Source organism: Astatotilapia calliptera, chromosome 15, assembly GCF_964374335.1.
Source record: "Astatotilapia calliptera chromosome 15, fAstCal68.1, whole genome shotgun sequence".
NCBI classification, from domain to species: domain Eukaryota; kingdom Metazoa; phylum Chordata; class Actinopteri; order Cichliformes; family Cichlidae; genus Astatotilapia; species Astatotilapia calliptera.
In genome coordinates, this window is record NC_137436.1 from 34,472,808 (window position 1) to 34,498,764 (window position 25,957).

At 42.3% G+C, this 25,957-nt stretch overlaps 1 protein-coding gene across 1 annotated transcript in view; it reads right to left on the reverse strand.

Moving 5' to 3' along the window:
• Positions 1-17,664, reverse strand: part of large1 (LARGE xylosyl- and glucuronyltransferase 1) — a 66,712-nt gene extending 49,048 nt beyond the window's left edge. The window contains exon 1 of the mRNA XM_026194304.2: positions 17,079-17,664. The gene's annotated coding sequence lies outside the window, so the exon portion shown is untranslated. The remainder of the gene's footprint in view (positions 1-17,078) is intronic.
• Between the last annotated feature and the right edge of the window lie 8,293 nt (positions 17,665-25,957).

A 25,957-nucleotide genomic window follows, 5' to 3' on the forward strand; every position in this document is an offset into this window, starting at 1 on the left:
TATCATTGCCTTGTTAGGAAGCACAGGTTGTGCAAGTGGCTAACATTTCTACTTTCAATTCAGTTTGGTTCAATTCAATTTATAGCACTACATAATAAAGTGAAAACTGCATCCATTTATTGTATACAATTGCAAATGTCAGATCCAAACATTTAGCTGTTTAGCTGAATATTTTTTGAAAGACTTTTTGACAAAAAACAACAACAACAACAAAAACAAACACAAAACAAGTTAAAATAAAAAACATCAGACAAAATTATTCAGTCAAACTGTTCATCTAAAACTTAAATCACACCTTCAGAAATGAAGTCTGACAACTTTCATGTTATTAAATATCACATAACACATCAGGCAGTCACACACTATGTGGCTTTATGACCTAAAGCAATTTACCACAGTCTGTCCATAACGAACATCGTGTTCAAACATAAGTGTCCATAAGTGCACGTGCCACCAGGACTTGGCTTCATCAGGTGATGGCCACCAGCTCGCACTGGAACTATTCGGGGAAGAGTTTGAAGCAATGGGAATGAGAATCAGCACCGCCAAATCTGAGGCCATTGTCCTCAGCCGGAAGTGGGCGGAGTGCAAGCTCTGGGTCAGGGACAAGTTCCAGCCCCAAGTGGAGGAGTTTAAGTATCTCAGAGTCTTTTTTACAAGTGACAGGAGAAGGGAGCAGGATATTGATAGATGTATTGGTCCTGCGGCTGCAGTAAGGCAGATGCTGTACCGTGGTGAAGAGGAGAGAGCTGAGTGTAAAAGCGCTCAAATTACCGGTCGATCCTCTTCCCTACCCTCACCTATTGTTACAAGCTGTGGGTAGTGAACGAAGGAACGAGACTGTGGATACAAGCGGCAGAAATGGTCTTCCTCCGAAGGGTGGCTGGTCTCTCCCTTAGAGATAGGGTCAGAAGTTTAGCCATCCATGAGGGGCTCTGAGTAGAGGCGCTGCTCCTCCACATCGAAAGGAGATCGTTGAGGGGGTTCGGGCATCTGATAAGGATGCCCCCAGGGCGGCTCCTGGGTGAGGTATTCCAGGCATGTCCCACTGGTAGGAGGCCCCGGGGCAGACCCAGGACACGCAGGAGGGATTATATCTCTCGGCTGGCCTGGGAACGCCTTGGTGTTCCCCCGGACAAGCTGGAGGAGGTGGCTGGGAAGAGGGTACACTAGGTTTCTCTGCTTAGGCTGCTGGCCCCAAGACCCGGTCCAGATAAGCGGAAGAAGATGGATGGATGGTAATTTGACATATTTTAGTTTGATGTAGAGCACAGAGGTTAGAAGTACAATTATATAATATTATTTGAAAAATCCTTTTTCCATTATAACTACATTTGTAGTTAGGGAAGCAATATAGTATCATAGTGTCACCCGGTAAAACGATGTAAAGCAGGCAGAGTTTAAAATGAAAAGTATTACCAAATCTGTTTTTTTTGTCCTTTTTCTTTTTTTTAAACATATGGCCTGAGCAAAGTAAAGAGTGCAGAGTAAAGTGGAGTGGCTGGGGAGACTTAACCAAGTGTCTCCACAAAATTCTGACAGGCAGGCTATGAATCATTTTATTAGGTCCTTAGCATTTGACCCTTGTGTGATAATAACTCCACTAGATCCTGTAATTTACATTACAAATGCTACACTGAAGAAATTTATTACCACATCCAAGTCAGATGTCAGAGGACAGAGTGAACAAATCCAGCTATGCAGGGATCAGCCTCAGAGTCAGAACACTTTAATAATCTATAAGGAAATTATGTGGGGGAAAAGCAGGCAGAAAAAACGCATTGTTTTGAAAAAGCAGGAACACAACACTGGAGAAGGAAAATAGCATACCTCTGTATTTTCCTTCACTTACTAAGAAACAAACAGTGTCTCATTTTTATGGTGGTTTCATTTTGACAGCGAGAGAGAGAATATCAACTAAAAATCCAGAAAAAACTATTGGTTTGCATATAGTAGAGTGAAATAAGTATTTGATCTCCTACAAGAAACTGTGGCTCCAAAGGTTGGCTGTCTCCATGTGGCACACAAATTATAATCAATTAATCTATTTCAGCTACTCTTGATTGCAACTTGTATATGAGTATAAAACACACCTGCCCACAGAATCAGTTTCAAAGCAAGACTGTAGAGCTGTACGAGGCTGGAATGGGCTAGAAGACCATCAGCAAGAAGCTCTGTGAAAATATGACCACCGTTGGTACAATGGAAGACATACGAAATAACCATCAATCACCGCTGGTCTGGAGCTCCATGCAACATCTTGTTCATGGGGTGGAGATAATCTTGAGAAATGTGGTGGATCAGCTCAAAACTACACAAAAGACGCTTGGTAATGATCTGAAACCAGCTGGGTCCACAGTCACCAAGAACATCTTTGATAACATGTTACAATCTTTTGAATCATCTTGTAGGAACCACAAGGTCACCTTGGATCAAGAAATAAACAGGCCAAATTTAAGTTTTTCAGTGAACGTTAGAATGATTAAGAGAAGGCTTGGGAGAACGTGCTGTGGTCACATCAAACTAAAGCCGAGCTCTGTTGGCATGAACATCAACACTGTATTTAGAGGAAGAGAAATGCTTAATATGACCCAAAGAACTCCATCGCCACAATGAAGCACAGAGGTGGAAACAGAGACTGTGGAAACAGTCAGCACTGAACCACATTCAGCACTGGATCAGATAACTTACTTCCCCCATTGTAGATTTACAGGAAGAGACATACACTAATCAGCCACAACACTGAAACCTTGTGCTGTCTAATCACCTATGAGATCCTCAAGTCCAAAAGTACTGTATAGTGTCCTAGGCGTTTAGCACTTAGCAGATCCATGGATTCAGTGTCTTGTACAATAAGACCTCTCTGGGTCGAATTTTCCTAGCAGAGTATTGCAAAGAACCGATTAATGTCATTAAGCTCTTTTGTTTTTTCTTGTTGTGGCTAATTGATTATATGCAGCACTGACAGATAGACATGACATAGATAAGGTCAATGCTTGGGAAACCAAGTTTTGATTGATTGGCTCTTAAATTCTTTAATTCTGTGAGAAGACCAGTTTGCATTACTGCTACAATAAATTACATCTATTTCTTGTCATTATGGTTTATAGTAGAGATCCACCAATTTATCACTTTCTCAATTTGTTGACTATTTCCTAAAATGTGTTTTTAGAGAAACTTTCTCCAACACTCTCCAGCAAAAATTAAAACAACTAATAAGATCACACACGCACAGTCCCCAAAATAGATCTTGCTCTTGAAATGTAATTGGGAATAAGCCTTGATGGGGAGTTTCTCACAGTATCAGAAACTGTGACATATAAAACCTACTCTTTTTTAAGGGTGGAGTTATCACATGACTCAGCATTGTCCACTGTCTATTTTAACTGTATATTTTTTGTACTTTGTTTTGAGAAAACAGAAAAAAAAGAAATATAGAAAAAGCCTTTACACTATTATTGGAAAAAGTCATCCCGGGATCCAGCAAACAGCCCCAGACCATCACACTTCCTCCTCCATGTTTGACAGTTGATGTCACACACTGTAGAACCATCCTTTTACCTGCTCGAAGGCGTACAAAGATTATGCGTGATGAACCAGAAATTTCAAAACTTGATTCATCACTCCATAATACCTTCTTCCAGTCTTCAGTAGTCCATTGGTGTTGTTTCATGGTCCAGGCAAGCCACTTTGCCTTATTCTGACGTCTTAGCAACGGCTTTCTTGCTGCAACTCGTCCTGTCAAACCTGCAGCTCGAGGTCTTCTCTTCACAGTTGAAACTGAGATTTTCTTACTACGACCACTATTAAGTTGTGCTTAAAGCTGTTTTTTTTGTGAGCCACCTATCATACAAGCTGTTAACTCTCAGAAACTTGTCCTTTGATTTAGTTGTGGCTTTGGGTGCGCCAGACCTCTTCCTGTCAGAGCCCAAAAGGTTGAATCTATTCAACTGGACATAGCATTTTCAGTGGAAAAATGGTTCGCCACTTATCTAAGTGACTTCTTCAGTCTCAGCTGACTGTGGGTTTCCCCAACCTTATAAACAGTACCTTTGCACAGCGACTGAAACTAACCCAGTTAATGAACAATGGGCTGTGAGGTCAGTTTCTTGGTCATTAATATGTAAAATGTCATGACCATTGATCAACAACCACTGATCAAAGACCACTGATCATTGATCAATGGCCATGAGTATAATAAAATGAATAGAATTAACCTTTTGGGATTTACTTTCCTGGGTGATTGAGCATGCATCAAAATGTTTTTTCCAGATAGTGTTTTAGCTTGAAGTAACTGCGTCTGTTTCCTCTGTAAAAGCTGTGTGATTCTAAACTTTATTTCCATTAATGGGGGTAAATATTATTATTTTGATTACCAAAGGGGTGTAGTGATATGAAGTAGAAACCTAGCATATCGACATTAAGAGTCAGAACTGAAACTAACATTTGAAATCTGACTTTAAGAAGATGAACATGTCAAAATATAATATGCTGTAAACCCTCATATACTGTGTGAGCCTGGACATGGACCATAATGCATTGTCTCCAAAGTCCACTGTTAATATGAAAAGTATAAGCACATATCACGATGCAAGAAGAAAAGAATTTCTTGTTTATTCAGTGAATGTTTTTGTTTAGTGCTGGCAGCCCAGAATGAGAAAATCAATGAAGCAGTGACCAGAAGAGGCTCGTTTGCTGATCCAACATACTTCATTTAAGAGGCAGCTTCCATGTTTATTTATAAAGACAAACAGGCATAATCTTGAAACATTATGCATTCTGGGACAAAAGGCGATATCGATTGTTGCCTGATTAGCTTAAGGTTTTTGACTCATTTACTGTTAACATCTGAATACCCAATCCTCAAAGGTGAATTTACTGACAGGATTTTGTGCAGAAGCACTTAATGAAGCTGAAACATCCTCCTGATCTTATGCTCAGAAAATGATCCGAATCATAGCCAGTGGTTGTTCATGCATTTATACACACAGCTGTATGGTCATTCTAAAAATATTATATTTTTACCTTTGAATTAAGATATAAGAAAACAATAAATAATTTAAAAGTTTAGTTAATAACAGAGTTACAAAGTTAAAATATTGACCATTACAAAAATTATTTAATATGTGGTGACACGGCCTTCAAAATGATTATTTATACTGTATTTTTTTCTCATTTACTTACATTTTATATATTCCATTAATAATCAATTTATATGCCTACAGTCATGTCAAATATATGCTACCACAGTTGTGTTTGTTTGTCGAAGTATTTGCTTATGGAGAGATGCTTTGCACCTGTGCAGCCCTCCAAAATCTTCGCATTGCCCAGTGTAAATGACACTGTGCATTGGTGGAATGCCAATTAGTTGACAAGTGGCCTGGAACATGGAAGGGAGACCGAGGCCTTTCTCAAAGTGTGTATTTGTGTGTACTTGTGTTCTCATGCACTTGTTATATGTCATCAGTTGCAGACCAAGTACTGTCCCAATTTAAAGTACACATCAAGCCAAGTATGCTCAAAATTCCCGGATGTGTTCTTGCTCCTCCAATTCTATCGAGCATGCATCGGTGGTGACTTGTGGACCTGGTGCAGCCAAATATCCCAGAATGCATTTCATCCAAAACGCAAACGCGGCAATGGTGGAGGAGAGCGGCTAAGAAGTTTCAAATATTACTCTCTGTGTAACAAAATAAACTTTTAAGATATTTTACGGCAAGAATGTAGCTGTGTAAACTTCAAATATCTGCTATCAAGACATCACACATTTGCAGAAGTGCTCCAACAGTTTTGGAGATGTCTGTTACCCCACCAGCTTAGAGCCGGCGAGAACACTTGATTCCCGGCACATCGTTTTGAAACCCCCATGGTCTTTCGCTACTCAGGTTAAACATGACACAAGTCACTTAGGTAATTTAATTTAATAAAGTAAATCTTATTTATTTCAGTGTTTTATTTGTTCCTGAACAAATCAGTTTGGCAGTAAATAAAGTTAGAACAGTTCAGTTATGAAGCTTATTTAATTTTAAAGTCTTACTTTGAGAGCTGTCAGCATATTTTAAATAGAATATTTCACCCATCATATCCCTGATGTAAAAATATGCTGTTCTTATTTAAACAGCTGACTGAACTAAATCTAACTGTAGAACATCTGACTAGTGTTGTTGAGTAATGAGGGTTTCCCATACCTGTTTGAAGCGAATAGTGCACTGCGCATGCATGCAGTGAAAAAAAGAAAAAAGAAAAAAAGGCTAATACAGGACCAGGTTCCCCCCCAGAGTCAAGAAGCTTCTTGCATGTAATGTCTCCACAGTTATACACTGTAAAAGCTGATAAGGAATCATGAACCCAGCGTCTTTACTAAACATCAAACATGGTGTCAGAAGTTGTGGTGTGGTCATGTGCTAAAGAGCTGCCAACAAAATGCTAAAGTGAAAGTTTTCTCAGCACCTTGATGACATAAAATCCCTTGTGCCCAACTCTGTGCTGCCCTGGGTTCCTTTGCTAGCTCTTCCTGTGACTATGTCAGTAACTTGGGTGTACTGCTGCATAGCTCGCTCGAACTCAATAAGCAAGTGTCTGCTGTAGTGAGATCTAGCTTCCACCAACTGCACCTTATCTCTAAGGCTAGGCATTATGTTCCACATGAGGACCTGGAGAAGCTTATTCACGCTTTTGTGACCTCCAGGTTGGATTATTGTAACTCCTTGTACTACGGTTTTCCCTCTTCTCTTCTTCTTAGACTGCAAACAGTCCAAAATGCCGCAGCTGGCCTCTTGACTGGTACCAGGAAATTTTGCCCTATTACTCCTGTTCTAGCTAGCTTGCATTGGCTGTCCATAAAGTACCCTATTCAATTTAAAATATTACTCCTTACATTCAAAACTATTAATAAATTAGCGCCGAGTTATCTTAGTGAACTTCTCAAGCCACATACTCCTGCTAGAATACTTAGATCTGCCACTCAACTACTTCTGGTGCAACCTAGATCTCGGCTGAAGTCCCGGGTGACCGTGCGTTTGCTCTGGCTGCCCCGGTACTGTGGAATACCCTTCCACTCGATATCCGCGTATCTGATTCCATTGCACTGTTTAAATCACGACTAAAAACCCACTTATTCAATCTTGCCTTTCCCTCTAAGTTAATATTTCTTTTATGATTTTATATTATGCACATTTATGCTCATTTAATTTCTTGTTTGTTCTGTACCTGTTGCTTTCCTATGTATCAGTGACAGCTACCTGCTTGCATACCTAGTACTTGCTTTGGTCCTATTTCTATTATCTTCCTTCTATTCTCTATGTTACTTGTTAAGCACCTTGGCATACCCTTGGTTTTTAAGTGTGCTTTATAAATAAAGTTTATTATTATTATTATTATTGTAGCGAGCAAGCAGCCAGCTAGCGTTGTTCAGCTATCGTATCAAAGACTAGTAAATGACCATTAATGACCATGTTGGAAGGATTCCGTACACCAGAAACATTGATGTTCAAAGGAAACACTGCAAAGAAGCGGCATGTGTTCAAGCAAAAATCCGATTCATTCATTGCAGCTGCTCATTCAGATAAGGATGCCCGAACTACAGCGTTTATCCTTCTAAACTTGGCCAGCTATGAAGCCATCGAGAGGGAGCGTGCCTTCCTTTACACGTGGAGAACACAGACCAGTGACCAGAGCAGAATCAAGAAAAAACGTGCAATGTCTCAAATGCAAATTCCACAAACTGTGTATTCCTCAAATATAACTATAGAAAGTAGGGCTGCTCAATTAATCGAATTTTAATCACGATTACGATCTGGGCTTTCAACGATCATTAAAAATGACTGAGCCGATTATTAGCCCCTCCCTCATTTATCCGCGACACCTTAAAGGCCGGTCCGTGAAAATATCCGGTTGTTCAGTGATGACGCGACAAATCCTACTTCCGGGTCTAAAGTAGTCTGCGTTTAATATGGCTTTTGTGTTGTTAACATGTTTAATGTTATGTATTTTCTTCTATTTGATCTCAAAAAGCTCCTAAAACAGTCAGCGACCACTGTTGACCTCCCTCGCTTTTATTACCGCTAATCATTTATTTAAGCTCAGTTTTTAAAACCTTACGATGTAACTACAGCCCAGCCCATGCAGCAGTATATGAATGACTAACCTCGTATTGTGGATGGATTATCTCAGTTGTTCTCCTGGCTGAAGTTTGGTCCTTTTACAGCATCCTGCCATGCGATTACATTTGTTCCTGACCACCGAGAACACTCACATTAACTTTTATCGAGTGGAAAAAAAGTTAGCTTGTTTATATTATGCCAACATAGCTGTGTCGCTAGCAGTCACGTAGCACATCATTATATACCAGCTAGCCCAACTTCAGTAACCCTACAAACGTCACTGCTGTTTAGTTTTCTGTCTTCATTTATGCTGGAAGTGATAACAGAGCTGTACGTTTTAATTTGTTTCCAAAACCCCGCAGTCAGGACATGCTATATTGTATTTAGATAGAAGCTAGCGAGCTAACTCCCTGCTAACTTCTAACTCCGTTAAATGTCATAAATTCCGTTTTCATGGATGCCTGGATGTTAAACTCAATTGTTACACCTGGTAGAGGAGAAGGCTGATCATTTTATTAAAGATGAAATACTTTAGACAGTTTTTCAACTCTCAGTAATGCCATAGTGATCGTTTGATATATGGACCTGCAGCGGAGTTTAGACCCAGACACGGCTAGTGACGTCAGACTGAACAACCGGATTGTCAGGCATAAACCGGTCCGTGGCGCAAAAAAGGTTGGAGACCGCTGATTAAGAGGACCCGAGGGAAGCTCGGAAAGCTAAGCAGAAGTTATTTGGAGAGTGACTGCCGTTGGTTGAAAAGAGAGTTTAAAAAAAAAAAAAAAAAAACTTCAGTGGTGTTGCACACTATTTTATATTATTTTTTTAAAGTCATTGTTAACCCTTTAAAGCCGGTCAGAGCAGCACGCTCCGTTTTGCGTAACTATTTTTAAATCCCTGTAGAACCTGAACCGTGTAAGCTAGCGCAATAATTTGTTTTGCATATGAAACCGGAGGAGTTGTACTTACATCTTATGCCATCAGCTTGTCCTCGGTCACGGTTTCCTTCCACATATAGCTTTGCAAAAATTGCATAAAAAGCGCTTGCAGGAACAAAAACATAATATTCCAGAAACACGCTTTGCCGATCCTATCAGCTGTTCGTAACACTTCCCACAGTGAAATGAGGCACATGCTGTTTTCTTTGCAAATTTGCATCATAGGATTGTTTTTTGTTTTTCCTGCAGTATATAAAAATTGGTGTATCTCCAAAATAAAACTATGAAGACACTCAAAATAAATTTCCTGTGGTGGGAAACTATTTTTTGCAACTTTATTGTATTTAAAGTTTTGAGGGATAAACCTCTTAAATTTCTCCAAGTAGAAATATATGTAAACAAAACAAAAGCGATTTTCAATTTTTTTTGTAGTTTATTGCACTTTTTTGCAATTTATGTAATTACTATGGACTTAATGCATACATATTATTAAAATATGGGCTATAACAGTTGTATTGATGTGTAGCAACTTGAAATGCTCCCACAAATGGCACTACAGCATGTAAAAAAAAAAAAAAAAAAAAAAACCTCTGGTGGACTTGGTTCCATAGTAGGTCTTAAAGGGTTAAATAAATATCGTCAAATAATCGTGATCTCAATTTCAGTGAAAATAATCGTGATTATCATTTTTGCCATAATCGAGCAGCCCTAATAGAAAGGCATAAGTTTAACACCAGAAACCAATGACCGTGATGAAACAAGTCTTATGTGGACTTGAAAAATAAGGCAGGCAGTTGCAGGTTTTGCCAACAACCTCATCAGAGACATACTCATTTGTGTAGTACATTAATGTACAACTTCCAGATATTGTACAAAAAAGGCTTACATTGCACGATCTGGCAGAGTTTGCAAGCCAAACCCCAACACTAAGGCGTAGGAGATGGACTGTTTAAAATTGTTTTTAAAAGTGTACATTATTTCTTTAAATATTTATTTCTACTATTGATATTCATAGAAATTACATGTAAATTGATGTTGACAAAGTGAAATGTTGACCATGTTCTTACCAGTGAAACAGTTCCAGGTTTCAAGTGAATGGCTAATTTTCAAGCTATAATGTTATGGATTACAATCTATTGTTAATGCATTATGCTGAAGATGTTGTTGCTAGGGTTAGGGCCCACCACCCGCAGGAGGCGCCATAGGGGTCGGGTGCATTGTGTGCCGGGTGGCGGCCAGGAGCGGAGGCCCTGGCGGACTGACCCCTGGCTGCAAAGACTGGCAATAGGGACATGAAATGTCACCTCTCTGGTGGGGAAGGAGCCTGAGTTAGTGCGTGAGGTTGAGAGGTACCGGCTAAATATAGTCGGGCTCACCTCTACGCATGGCTTGGGCTCTGGAACCAGTCTCCTGGAGAGGGGCTGGACTCTGTCTCAGTCTGGAGTTGCCCCTGGTGAGAGGCGGCGGGCTGAGGTGGGTATTCTAATATCCCCTCGGCTTGCTGCCGGTACGTTGGGGTTTTTCCCGGTGGACGAGAGGGTTTGTTCCCTGCGCCTTAGGGTCGGGGAACGGGTCCTGACTGTCATTTGCGCTTATGCGCCGAGTGGCAGTTCGGAGTACCCAGCCTTCTTAGAGTCCGGGGGGGGGGGGGGGGGGGGGGGGTGCTGGAAGATGCTCCACCCGGAGACTCTGTTGTCCTGCTGGGAGACTTCAATGCTCACGTGGGTAACGACAGCGAGACCTGGAGGGGAGTGATTGGGAGGAACGGCCTCCCTGATCTGAACCCGAGCGGTGTTTTGTTATTGGACTTCTGTGCTAATCACAGTTTGGCCATAACGAACACCCTGTTCGAACATAAGAGTGTCCATAAGTGCACGTGTCACCAGGACGCTCTAGGCCGTAGGTCGATGATCGATTTTGTAATCGTATCACCAGACCTGCGACCATATGTTCTGGACACTCGGGTAAAGAGAGGGGCTGAGCTGTCAACTGATCACCACCTGGTGGTGAGTTGGATCAGGTGGCGGGGGAGGACGCTGGACAGACCTGGTGCACCTAAACGCGTAGTGAGGGTGTGCTGGGAATGTCTAGCAGAGGCCCCAGTCTGCAAGATCTTCAACGCACACCTCCGGCAGAGCTTCAACAGCATTCCGAGGGAGACTGGAGACATTGAGTCCGAATGGACCATGTTCAGCGTCTCCTATGCCGAAGCTGCTTCATTGAGCTGCGGCCGCAAGGTGGTTGGTGCCTGCCGTGGTGGTAATCCCCGAACCAAATGGTGGATACCAGAGATGAAGGGAGCCACCAGGCTGAAGAAGGAGTCCTATCGGGCTTGGTTAGCCTGTGGGACTCTGGAGGCAGCCGACAGGTATCGACAGGCCAAGCGGAATGCGGCTCGGGCAGTGGCTGAAGCAAAAACTCGGGTGTGGGAGGAGTTCGGAGAGGCCATGGAAAAAGACTTTCGGACTGCCTCGAAGAGATTCTGGCAAACCGTCAGGCGTCTCAGGAGGGGAAAGCGGTGCTCTACCTGCACTGTGTATAGTGCTGGCGGAGCGCTGCTGACGTCGACTGAGAAAATTGTCAGGCGGTGGAAGGAATACTTCGAGGACCTCCTTAATCCCACTGACACGTCTTCCGAGGAGGAAGCAGAGTCTGGGGATGAGGGGAATGACCCGCCAATTTCCGGGGGTGAGGTCACTGAGGCAGTTAAACAACTCCTTGGTGGCAGAGCCCCTGGTGTTGATGAGGTCCGCCCCGAGTTCCTGAAGGCTCTGGACGTTGTAGGGCTGTCCTGGTTGACATGCCTCTGCAATGTTGCGTGGAGATCAGGGGCAGTACCTGTGGACTGGCAGACCGGGGTGGTGGTCCCCATCTTTAAGAAGGGGGACCGGAGGGTGTGTTCCAACTGCAGGGGGATCACACTCCTCAGCCCTCCTGGGAAAGTCTATGCCAGGGTGCTGGAAAGGAGAGTTCGTCCGCTAGTCGAACCTCGGATACAGGAGGTGTTGGAAAGGCTGTCAGCTGTGTGGGGGGGCCCCCCTTGTGGCGAGAGAGCACAGTTGCACTATTGAGCACATGTTCCAGTGATCAGAGTTGGAGCTAACACATAGCAAGAGCCGCCTGGCAGACTGACTCTGCAGGGGATGTCTACACACGGTGTGAGTTGTGTGCGTCGCTAAAGAACTGTGAGTAGACGTGGAGCCATGCCTGAAAAGGACAGTTTTAGTCTTTTATGCCAATTAGACATTTAGTGGATGTAGAAGTGTAATGTGTATCGACCTGTTCGCTATGTGGCTAGTTCATGCTACTAATGCTACCTGTTATGCTACATACCTGCTAGCTGTAAGCTAAACGATTTGGTGTTTGTGATATATTGTTGTTGGGTGTATTGGCAATCAATGTCATGTACTGTAAGGGTTTGGGAGTAGTGTATGAAACTCGTGCATGTAGATGTTCATATAGGAATTCCCATTTGTAGTTCTGGTTAGATTCGAAGAACGCTAATGCATCATAATTCATGACTTAGATGTTTATTACATTCAGTATTCTGTATATGTTCTGTTCACAGACCACACACACACACCCACACCCCTCACCACTCTGTAAGCCTGCGGTTGCATTACTGTGTTGCTGTACTGTGCTGTTAAGCTGAGGAATCACAGTAAAGACGGTATAACCTTTATCTGTGCGTCCTGTGTGTTCTGACCGACACCCCAAGGTGAACACCACTGCTATTCAGCCAACGCCTATACAGTCCTGGGTTCAACCCAAATTAACAGGAGGAACAATGCGGTTTTCGTCCTGGTCGCGGAACACTGGACCAGCTCTTTATCCTCTCGAGGATACTTGAGGGTGCATGGGAGTTTGCCCAACCAGTCTACATGTGTTTTGTGGACTTGGAGAAGGCATTCGACCGTGTCCCTCGGGGTGTCCTGTGGGAGGTGTTGCGGGAGTATGGGGTGTCTGGCCCATTGCTACGGGCCATTCGATCCCTATACAACCGTTGCAAGAGCTTGGTTCGCATTGCCGGCAATAAGTCGGACTCATTCCCGGTGGGTGATGGGCTCCGCCAGGGCTGCCCTTTGTCTCCGGTTCTGTTCATAATTTTTATGGACAGGATTTCTAGGCGCAGCCAAGTGGCGGAGGTCTTTTGCTTTGGTGGCCTCAGAATCTCATCTCGGATTTTTGCGGATGATGTGGTTCTGTTGGCTTCATCGGGTGAGGGCCTCCAGCTTGCACTGGAACGGTTCGCAGCCGAGTGTGAAGCAGCGGAATGAGGATCAGCACCTCCAAATCTGAGGCCATGGTTCTCAGCCGGAAAAGGGTGGAGTGCCCACTCCGGGTCGGGGATGAGTTCCTGCCCCAAGTGGAGGAGTTCAAGTATCTCGGGGTCTTGTTCGCGAGTGATGGGAGAAGGGAGCCGGAGATCGACAGACGGATTGGGGCTGCAGCTGCAGTAATGCAGACGCTGCACCGGTCCGCCGTGGTGAAGAGGGAGCTGAGTGTAAAAGCGAAGCTCTCAATTTACCGGTCGATCTACGTCCCTACCCTCACCTATGGCCACGAGCTGTGGGTAGTGACCAAAAGAACGAGATCGCGGATACAAGCGGCAGAAATGAGCTTCCTCCGAAGGGTGGCTGGCCTCTCCCTTAGAGATAGGGTGAGAAGTTCGGCCATCTGGGAGGGGCTCAGAGTAGAGCAGCTGCTGCTCCACATCGAAAGGAGCCAGCTGAGGTGGTTCGGGCATATGACAAGGATGCCCCCTGGGCGCCTCCTGGGTGAGGTGTTCCAGGCATGTCCCAACCGGGAGGAGGCCCCGGGGCAGACCCAGGACACGCAGGAGAGATTATATCTCTCGGCTGGCCTGGGAACGCCTTGGTATTCCCCCGGATAAGCTGGAGGAGGTGGCTGGGGAGAGGGAGGTCTGGGCCTCTTTGCTTAGGCTGCTGCCCCCGCGACCCGGCCTCGGATAAAGCGGATGAAGATGGATGGATGGATGGATGGATGTTGTTGTTAGTCAGACATAAGCTAAAGAAAGAGATTGTAGAACATCTGACTAGTGTTGCTGAATAGTGGGGGTTTCCCATACATATTTGAAGTCCATGCACGCAATTAAAAATGGCTAACACAGGACCAGGTTCCCACCCCTGGAGTCGAGCTGCTTGCATGTAAGGTCTCCACAGTTACACACAGTAAAAGTTTATAGGGAATCATGAACCCAGAGTCTTTACTAAACATCAAACGCTAACATTAAAAATATTTTAATTCAGAAGGAAACAGGAAACAGAAACAGGATGTTAATATATGGAGATCCTGAAGACTGCTCCAGAAATGATCAAATTATGTTTTAAATATTTGTTCAATTCTCTTCCGAACCCCAGCAGACTATTGTAGGTCTTGAGTGTCTACTAAAATAAAAGCATTCTAATATCTCATCTGTTTGTTTTTATTCAATAAGCAGCATAGCTTATGTTGCTGAATAGTGAGTTTTTGTCATGAAGTGATTGTGCTCAACTGTATTAAGCTTAGACATTATGAAACAGATAAAAGTAAAAGCAAATTTGGCCAAAATGCTTAAAATACTTATTTAAATTATTTGTTTTTTCATAAAGAAATCTACTACATCATGCGTCTTTTCAATTGCAAATATTAATCACAGTTAAATTAAGAGGGGATGGCAGTTAAAACCCTGGAGCTGAGATGTCATCAAGTATACTACCATTCCAATTGTGGAATGACGATGAACTTACAAAGTACGGACTAGCGAGAACGTGAGTACAGACTTGCATAGTATTGAGAAACAGCCAGAGTTTAGCAGGAGTGGGAGAAACAACAGGGGGGAAAAACAACAACCAAAAAAAAAAAAAACAACATGAAAGATTAAACAAAAATTAAAAATGTAATGTATAAAGTAGAGGCAGTGGCTGCCATGGACAGCTGTCATGGTTTTTAAAACAGCAGCTCTCTACATGTTGCACAATCATGTTGCTATAATTAAAAAGAGGGAGGACTCATAATCTTCACCAGCATCACACTCAGAGGAAAACTTTTCTTTCTCCACTGTAGGCCCGCCCCAGAAGATGGACAAACCCAGCATTTCATGAACAGTGGGACAGCGAACTTTGCATTATGTGATATTAGACGTACTCACATCCTCAGCCAAGCTTAGAGGCTCTGGACTTTTACATAACAATGATATATTCACTCCTGTAGAAAGTTATACATTAGAAATATACATTATCCCCTCTGGGTACTCTGGTATGAATTATAATGATTTGCTATTGGCAAAACACAGTTGGGTAGAATTCCAGGTTAAAGGTTTTAGTTCAACATACAAGTGACAACTTATGACCTTTCACCAGGTTTTATTTAATGTCCTCTTCATGTAGCTGAAGACATTCATTGTTAAAAGCAAAAGCTGTGCAGATCTGAGATCAGCAGCGTTCTTAAACACCAAACTTACTGTTTATGCTCATTGTATATTGATGACCTGATGTTTTGTCTTTAATTTTCTCAGTAAAACAGCTGCAGCATTCACTAACAGTACATAACATGGTACTTTAGACTTTGTACTTTATTCCATTAGTTACTTCTGGAGTTATTGCTAATTTACTCCAATATTAAATTAAGTGTATTCTGCATTAAGAGTGAACATACAGGATGATGTTACTGGGTAGTGCTGAGGTCTGAATTTGAGGGCAGCTCCTGTAATCACAATGAGAAAAGACTCATAACAAACTGTCAAATGTGCAGTTTATCTCTGAAATCTGAAATAAAACTGATCCTTCCATGTCCTCACACACCCGTATGTACGGGTAGCATACGGTAACAGTGATTTCTTTAGTCAAGGTAAATTCATTCATGTGCACGGATTAGCTAATGAGCACAGCTTTACCCAAAAGCCAACTGTAAGCTTAGCTAGCTAGCTAAGGACTTTACTGATTAGCTTACAAACACACATTTAACTTACCAAAAAAGTGCAGCAGGACCTCAGATCCTTCTGTTGATTACTGTAGATCATCTCATGCTGTTACTATGACACAGTCAGTCATGGTTTTGTAAAGTAAACGCTTGCCCTCCTCTCAGCATCCACGGATTCATCTACCATTCTCGAACAGAGATAGGCAAGTTTCTCCGTGATTGCAGCTGTTTTTCAGAGCTGTTACGATGACCAAATTGAACAGTATTATAGTTGTAATTAGAATCAGAGTTATGAGAAGGGAAACCCCTTGAACACGAATCAGCATGACTCGAACTACTAATAATGGCCGAAAGCACATCCTTGGAAAAAATTATCTGAGGAGAATTTTTGTTTTTGGTTTACCCCAGTCCCACCTTCTAAAATGGAGGAGGCGGGGTTTGTGACCTATACTGTAGCCAGACACCAGGGGGCGATAGAGACTTTTTGGCTTCATTTGGGGGAGCTGTTAGGTCATTGGTTAGAACTTGGATCTTCTTCACGGTAACTGGTTGCGCTGCACATTTCTGACACTGCCCACATCTGACAAAACGTGCAGGTAGACTGTCAGTCAGCACCTGCCCACGGACTACCAAGCCCATGCTACCATTCAACGAGCTTTTCCCCACCATGACCGTATTCCTGCGTGCAACTGTTGCCGCTGAGCTAGGCAGCTGACGTACGGCTGTCTGTGTGCTCAGTGCCATCACCCGAGGACTGGGAAGCAAGAATTAGCATATCTGAAAACATGGCAAAGTAAAGGTTGTTGGCGTTGTTTTCGCAGCTCTCAGTAAGATTAAAAACACTTTTTAGGAGAGGGGACTGAACTTGAACCGTTTACCATCTCCTTCCAATATTTAAGACTGACTTAGAGGAAAATGCCCCAGTTTTTGTATGGGAGGACGGCACACAGTAAATCCGCTGCGCTGTACACATGCTTAATGACCGTATGAAAAAGGGCCTTATAGAAATGTAAGCACAAGGACTTTAAAGGTTATAACAAGCGAAACAGATCGTGGCATAAATACCAGGGTTGTTAGCGTGACCGTGATAGTCATTGGTGAATAATGTCACACTCACCTGATGCAGAGAACCTCCAAATACTGCTTTTATGAGCCCTCGATCAAATCAATACCCAGCACTGAACCCCGTGGCGCTTTTCAAAAAGAGAACTGAGCCTGCAGCTCAGTCATAACGGTCCTTCTGGCGCAAAATAAGCCCGTGCTCCGTCGCTCACTCGCTCCATCAGGTTGGGATTTTCTCGGGATATTTATGTGGCCCAGCAGCCTCGGCTATTAGCCCCGGCTACCAGCGACGACATCTGAGCCTTTCCGTTTGCTTCGGGCTAAATAAAGACTTAATCTCACACCGGTCTGTGCTGCGTCGAAAACACGGCAGTTCCAGTCTCATTAAAACAGCGCCGGCTTCGCGTTTGTGAGAGCAGCAGGCAAGAGGCGAACAGCCGCGACGGTCCGCAGCGGGAACACGGAGACCCGGTGTCGCTGCTCCGCTCAAGCTCAGCAACTTTCAAATCGCTCCGAGTTCCCAACACACTTTAAAATCCCCCAGTTAAGATATTCCAACATCGTCCGTGTCCTGGTTCTGTCTGAGTTTTCGGCCTCAGCATAGCATCTCTTTCTTCCTGACAGGCAGCCAACATCCAATCCCAACGCTGGATTCTGGAAGTGTGGGAGGATACAAAGGAGTCGATCAAACGGATTGGAAGTCTTGGAATTGACTAACCTACTGATGGGCTGAAGACCTCAGCAGCCCGATTAACACAATCAAAACACAATTGAACTGAAGTAACAAAACAAAAGCTGAGAGTCAGTTTTGAGATTTTTGGGTTCATCGCGGTTAGCATTGCTTGACCTACAGGGTCTCTGTCAGGTCAAGCAAGGCAAACAACATTTGCCTTGTCATGGCTTCAAATACACCAAAGTCTCTCTCTGTCCTTCCATCTCCTTCCATCTCACAAAGCCTTCTGCCATTGGGATATTTCACCTATATTCATCTATCCTTTACATCAGTGCCATTTTGTGGCTGCAGCCAGTGATTGTAACAGGGGATTAGCATCTAAGACAAACTGCCACTAGTTCTGCTCTGAGATCAGTTATGAGCCACACTTTGTGTGGAAACAGAGTTAGCATTAGCATTTGCATGATAAGTTTAACTAGCTGCTTTCCCAACACCCTGCCTTCTTTTTTTCAATAATATTTTTACGCCCTCTGGTAGATATTAAAAGTTAACCATGTCACAAGCTGCTTAAGCCTTATTTTTTTAAAACATTGATTTTAATATACTTTTATTAAAAAAAATAAGATGTATGCCTGTTTTTCTGAGCTCATTAACAGCAGCACCCATATAGCACTGATGGGGACCTTTTTGTACAGAATAATCATTTTCAGTTTTAATAATTTCTAATAATAAGAAGAAGAATTTAAACCGACTGTCAGCATAAGAACTACATAAACCTGTCCCGCAGGTGTTTTTTGGATCACATATGTACTTTAATTAATTTTGTTGTGTTATTAGTAAAAACATTTATAATCACATATTTAAAAAATATTAATTGTTCTTCTATAGACGCTACATATTCATTGTATAAGACAAAATCAGTTACAAGCACTATTAGCATCACTGTTTTATGAATTTATTTACAGATTTCAATGACAACACATATTAGTACCACTGCACTAAACACTGTTTAGCAAAATGTATTTACAATAAAACAGTGTACACATAATGTCAACATTTACATGTTACCATTTGTTTTGAGATAAGCTACTTTAAATATATAATTTGTAATGATTTGAGTGTTTTGAAAATAATTCAAAAAGAGCCCACAAAGACACAAAAAAAAACCTTACTGAAAGTAACATAGCAAATATCATTACACCCCCCCCCCCCCTCCCCTCCACGATACAGTTGTGGTATGACCTAATTTGTTGGTCTTTATATAGATTCTTAGTTCATCAGCCAAGGAACTGGAGCAGCTGCCACTAAGGTAACTCAGAAAACAGAGGAAGATTACATTAAGTGTAACAGTGTAAATTAAAGTGTGCACACTTATTTATAGACTACAGCAGGGGTGTCAAACTCAAATACACAGTGGGCCAAAATTCAAAACTGGAACAAAGTCGCGGGCTAACGTTAATATTTATTGAAAAAAAAATCTTCCTCCAGATATAAGAATGAATCTTTTCTTATGGACTCAAACAAGTTTAGCTGAAAAACTGAATATGGAACAAGCAAAGCTTAATACTAAACAATATATATATTAGCTGTATAATACCAGTAGGCCAGCTCTAATAGTAATTTGGTATGGCTTCGCGGGCCAAATATAATTAGTCTGGGGCCAGAGTTTGACACCTATGGAATACAGTATTGTGTGATTGTATAAATCAATTCTAAACCAAAACCACCTTCATCACTCTGTAAAGTAAAGGCTATTTTTAAAGAAAGCAAAATATAAGTGTAGTGTTATGTATAAGTCTCTATTGTAGCACTGTGATGTTTGGTAGATATTACTATATGTGTGGCTATAACTGCAGCCATCAATTTGATATGGGCCCAATTTGATATGGTGGAACAGTTTGTATTAATGCAGCTCTCCTGAGCTCCACCTGAGTCTCAGTCCTCAGAACTATGGATTTTGCACTTTCACAGTGCTTGTCAATTTCTATCTGAAGAGTTATTTCTTATATCAGAAGCATATTAATTTTCCTTCAGCCTCCTCAGTGATCTGAACTGCCTCACGTTTTTCAGAGAGAAGCCTACATTTACACTGGAATATTTTGGTTAGCAGGCCTACAGTGCTCACGCTCCCTTCTCATGAGTTTTGAGTCCTTCTCTTGGGAGAATGCTGGTTATTACTGAACTGGCTGCGTCTTTGTAAATAAATCATTAGTGAATCACACTGTAATTGTGACATCACAAAATTTGCCTCACTAAATAAACCTGCCCCACATTTAAATGAAATGCATCTTATTTTCCCATATTTTACTGTTGTGATCCAGTGAAACTGCTTTCTTCCTCCCTGTTTAATATTTCTGTGACTGCAGAAAAATTCCTTCCATCCATCACTTATGACAACTGAACTGCAGTGTAGTAAAAATTAATCCTTAGGACTTTAATCCTTAAGACTGCAAAACAGCAAGGCACACTATACGAACACTGATTATACAGAATCTTAAGCTCACTTTTATCAGTTAATATCCTGTAGATCATAATCTTGAGCGTCACAGCATTTATAACACCTTTGCGCAACAGCTGTACATTTAACAAATTGTTCTTCAAATTCTCAGCAGGCCCTGGCAAGACATGGAAATTTGCAATCATAGTTAGCAATTACAGATGTTTGGAAATACTTTGTGTAACATGATGGAGTCTTATTTCTGCCCAGCCTGACACCCACAGTGTCTCAGTGCTTCCATACTTGGTTACAATTTAGTTTTTTTAGGCTCTTGTTGCTGGCTTCCTAGAGTATTTGAAAGTAGAATGGGAGGGAGAGGGTTCAGTTTTCAGCCCCCTCTTTTATAGAACCAGCTTCCAGTTTGGATTCAGGAGACAGACACTATCTCTACTTTTAAGATTTGGCTTCAAACCTTCTAAAGCTAAAGCATATAGTTAGGGCTGGATCAGGTGACCCTGAATCCTCCCTTAGTTATGCTAAGTAGGCAGGGTTCTAGACTAACTTTTTGCCACGGTTGAACTGGTGCGCCTAACTTCTTTTCTTAGGCGCACTCAAATTTTTCAACTGCATCGCATAAAACCGCAGTTTTACATGTGCACTTTTTTGGGGGGGAAATTGTGTCTATACAGACACTATTAATTTGTAAATGATTAACTAACAATCTTGTCAACACAAGGTTCTTTGTTTGGAGCACATTTCTACAAGAAAGATAAGTTACTGAAAAAGTGCTTGTGCTTAAAGTCCTTTGGCACTCTTTGGCAATATTGTAGACAATGTTAAACTTAATCATCATCTCAGCCTCCTCTGACAACCTGTTTGCTGCTGCCTGCTGCAGCAAACAGGTTGATGGCTCCGTGTCAGAGCACTGGCTATGAATTTCAGATGGATCAGGCCTTAACTTAACAAGAAAATTATCAATAGTTCTTTTCATCTTTTCTTATTACCCACAGCTACATCCACTTCTGTCAGGCCTAGGCTATTCACTAGGACTGGGTGTCATCACTCATTTCTAAAATCCATTTGATTCCGATTCACAAGGTCCCAATTCGATTCAATTTTGCCTCAGATAGTCAGAAATATTATAATTCTGATCATTTTTAAGTACTGATATATGTGAAACTTCATCAGAGGTGTGAGCATCAAAGCAGATGTGTCATGAACCGTAGTTCAGCACACAAGCTGGACCCAGAAGCAGAGACAACACGCCAAGGTGCACGCAAAAGAACTTTATTTTAACTAAGGGCGTCCCGGAAGGGTCAAAGGAAAACACGACAGGTAACTAGAAAACCAAGGGACCGGGAAATAACTCAGGAACGCCGTAATCGGGACTGTGGGAGGCTGCAACAGAAAGAGGAAGAGGGTTACTGGGGAACGGAGAAATAACAGCATACGTGGGTAGAGAATGAATCTTACGGTCCAGATGGGGCTGTGGGAACTGGAGGGAGGGGTGAGGGTCCGCGGGGAAGTTCCAGGTGATTAGAGGAGACGAGTGCCGGTAGTGATCCAAAAACTCCAGGCAGGCAGGAAGACAGGCAGGAGAGGGCTCCAAACACGCCAAGCTGTTACCGCTGAGAGGTGACTAACGGACTGGCGTGGAGCAGCTGGCTGAGCTGGGTTAAATGGTCCACCTGATCGCCTGGGATGGGATGCAGGTGTGGAGTCGACGGCCACACCTGTGAGCGTGGGCATCCCATCAGCTCCCTGGACACCGGGCCACGGACCATGACAAGATGCCTTCGTGTCAGAGTAACTGAGGATAAAACACAGAAAAAGGAGATTTTCCTGGCCTGCATGCTTTTTATAGCAGATAACCTCAAACACATTGTGCAATTTTACATGATTTTAAAAAGTTTAAATTTCTTCAGTACTGAACAACAAAAATTAGACTCTCTTTTCCGAGGTCATTTAAGTAAAAAGAAAAAAAAAAGAGCGGCCAACAAGGCTGCAAACAACGGTAGACTGGTAGGTAATAAGTGAATGAATAATGCTGAAAACAGAGATTTGAGATTGGAAACTGTTCTTGAAGTACAGAGAGAGAGAGAGAGAGAGAGAGAGCTGTGCATGAAGTGGGATTTTATCGTGGTGGGAGCCAAACAGCAGAAGTCAGAGGGAATTCATGACGATGTTTATCAAATGTGGAGCGTAGTTTTGATCTTCTTTTGCTGCTGCTTCAGTGATGTTTGGTTGGTGAGGGCAGTAGCAGTTTTTGATACGGGTGACATAGATGGGTGGTTGCCCGGGGCGGCATCACGGGCATCGGCAAAAAAAAAAAAAGTTGCTGTTGCTGGAAAAGTCTCCTCCACAGAAAAACTTTATTGTCATCTCCGCCACATACAGTCCAGTATATAGAGAGACGAGATGACGAGGCTCCAGTTACAGCAGTGCAAGTAAACAAACAATAAATATAAGAAGAGTAAGAAAATAAATATACACTTTAGGACCAGGGGTAAAGGGATCAATAACAATTTAAAATTTATTATTTACAGTTTGATGATTTAAAGTCTCACACACAACCTGTTGACAGGGGAGGGGCCCCGGCTGGTTCCAAGTAGAGCACATTTCATTCATAATGATGTAAACCCAAGTCCATTATGTATTCATGATTTGAATCCTGGGTTGTGTGAAATCCCAGAAATACACCTGAGACAAAGTGAATCTGTGAACTAAGGTGTAGGTCTATTAGGTTATGTTGTGGTGATCCTCGAGTTGGGGGACTTGTGTTCATACTGGAGTGCAAAATAAAACCAATGGAAGATGGACAAGAAAAGTTCAAAGCCATCAGGTGCTCAGTTTAGAAAAAATAGAAAAGAAGAGGAGGAGAAACGAGCAAAAGATACAGGTAAGCAGATGTGTCATTGGATAATGGCAGGTCATCCTGAAACAATCAGAATCAGAATCAGAATACTTTATTAATCCCTAAGGAAATAATGTGGATTACAGTTTCTCCAAAAAGAAATGGTAAAAATAGTAACTGTAACAGACTAAACTCCAAACAATACATTATGTTACAGATTTTAATATTACAGTTTTTCTCGATTGCTAAAACACATTTCTTGAAACTACGCCTCATATCCTCACAACAGTAAACACAAATCCATAACATCTCACTCAAATTCCCAAACATCCTATTTCCAGGTCAAAATGAAGCTCTACACCCAAAACTATTCACTCCTGCTGAAAAACCAAACTTTGCCCTCAGACATCAAACACAAGCCCTCAAAAACACACACACTACAACAGAGTTTTGCACACTGGTACAATTAATTCAAAACAATAGTTCCAAAACAAATAGGTTGCTTATGATTCTCCCCTTCAAAACCCTTGTCACATGATAAACACAAAAGACGCAACCAATGTATGTACAGTGGCACATTGTCATTCATGTACTATACAGTACAACACACACCAGAAACATTATCCCACCTCAGCATCTTGTCTTTGGTCTGGGTCAGGCCAGAGAATCTCATCCACATCACAGGCTATATTGGCCCCAGCCAGGCAGCGGGGGTAAAATCCTCTTGCATGCCTGATCCACCCCTGGCATACATCTACTGATATGTCTAGGCAGGCCTCTTCCATGGCCTGAAGGAGGTGAACACGGACATAAGGTTCTCGGTCATACACTTTCCACCGCCATGCCGAAAATAACTCCTCTACCGGGTTTAGAAAGGGAGAGTATGCAGGCAGAAAGATATTAGAAAACCTTGGGTTATTGGTAAACCAGTCACGAACCAGAGCAGCGCGATGGAAGCTGACGTTATCCCACACAACAACGTAGTGAGGCTGCTCTGGCTGTGCTGGTTCCCTGTAGTCCAGCTGGAACATATGTTGTCTTAAACCATCAAGAAAAGCAAGGAGAAGCATAGTGTTATAGGGTCCTAGTACGGCATGGCGGTGGAGTACCCCTCGTTGGCTGATGGCTGCGCACATAGTGACATTCCCCCCATTGACCAGGGACATTTACAATAGCCCGATGGCCAATTATGTTCCTCCCCCTTTTCCTTCTTTTGGTCAGGTTAAAACCTGCCTCATCCACAAAGATTATTTCATGGGGAATAAATAAAATTGAAAATTGAATTAAATTAAACATCATGGAACTGAAGCAAGTTTTAGTATCGCACACTGCATTGATAAACATGGAAAGCTATTTACAGACTGAGAATTTATTAAGGAGGCTTTTCTCCCCAGCTCAGAGTTGTTATTTACAGTTTTTTCTGATTGCTTAAGCACATTTTTTGTAACTATTGGCTAATTTTGCAAAACTCTTCACACAAATAAGAAAACCTGTCACCCAATAATCAAAACATTGTAGTTCTCTTGCAAAAGCGAACACAGCTAGATTAACTCTTCACACCTTCGTAAAAATGGTGTTTCCGTATCAAACAGTACACACAAGCCATCATCTACTAAGCACACAATGCGCCAACTGCACACTGATGGTATGAATACAAAACACATCTGGCTTTTGCGTTCTCTGTGCACAAGGTAGGCTATGTCAGTTTGAGCTCATACTTCTGTCATAGATCCATAAGCATAGAGGTTTCCAAACTTCAAGTACTGGTGTTTATTCAAACACATCAAAACAAACACAAGTGTTTATTTCCAAGTATAGGATTATTTGCAATCTGGGTTACTTGGTCTGCAGTGAACATGCTTCCTCTGCCCCCAGCATCTGGTCATCTAGCAATTCTGTAAAGTAACAATTTCAGTATTTTTACATCAATGGTATTGGTGTGTTTCTCATTGGCATATGGCAGTGCTACAAATCTTTGTGCGAAGTGACTGTACTAACCGATTCTCATTTCAAGATGTCCTTATGGTGCTTGCTACAGTGTAGCGGCTCGAGTTAGGCTGGACCCGTTGGCCAGCTTCCCTCAGGGTCATTCCACGGTTGATTACATGGTCCACTATTGTAGCTCTGATGTCATCAGCAATTCTATTTCTTACTCTTCCTACCCTTCCTCTCCCCCCTCCTCATCTTCCTCTCCCCCCTCCTCGTCTTCCTCTTGCTCCTCCTTGTCCTTGTCGTCCTCTTCATCCTACTTCTTCACCTCCACGTCATCTTCCTCGGCCTCCTCTACTTCTCACTCTTTCTGCTCCCTCCATTGTACTCCGCACACACAGCTTACCTGTATTATAGTGCTTAGGCTGATTGCAAAGTGAACTAATTATCTAAAGAAGTTTTGACATGTGAAAGTGTGCCAGACAGTTGGCAAATTAGTGTTAATGATAGCCATACATGTGTATACTTTTGCTAGGAGTGTGTTGGAAATTTGGTAATTGAGTGTTCAACCATCAGCCAGAATTGTGGAATGACCCATCCAGGAAATGGGTGACAATGTCAGAGCCCAACAAACAGCTGGTCTGAAAGAAGACCAAGTGTTTAGTGTAGCGTAGTGTCTAGAGGCTGTACAGGAGGAACTGTTCTGCTTACAGTTTTTTCTGAATGCTTAAACCCTAACTGTGATTCCTGTAGCACAATCTCTAAAACTATTCAGACTTATAGCAAAACCACTCACTGAGTTTGCAAAACTAAAAGCACAAAAACTGCTTTGCACTCAGTTTGCAATTTTGTAACACACACTTTGCAAAACTGTAGGCACAATTCACTGCACAACACTCAATTACCAAATTTCCAACACACTCCTAGCAAAAGTATACACATGTATGGCTATCATTAACACTAATTTGCCAACTGTCTGGCACACTTTCACATGTCAAAACTTTCTTAGATAATTAGTTCACTTTGCAATCAGCCTAAGCA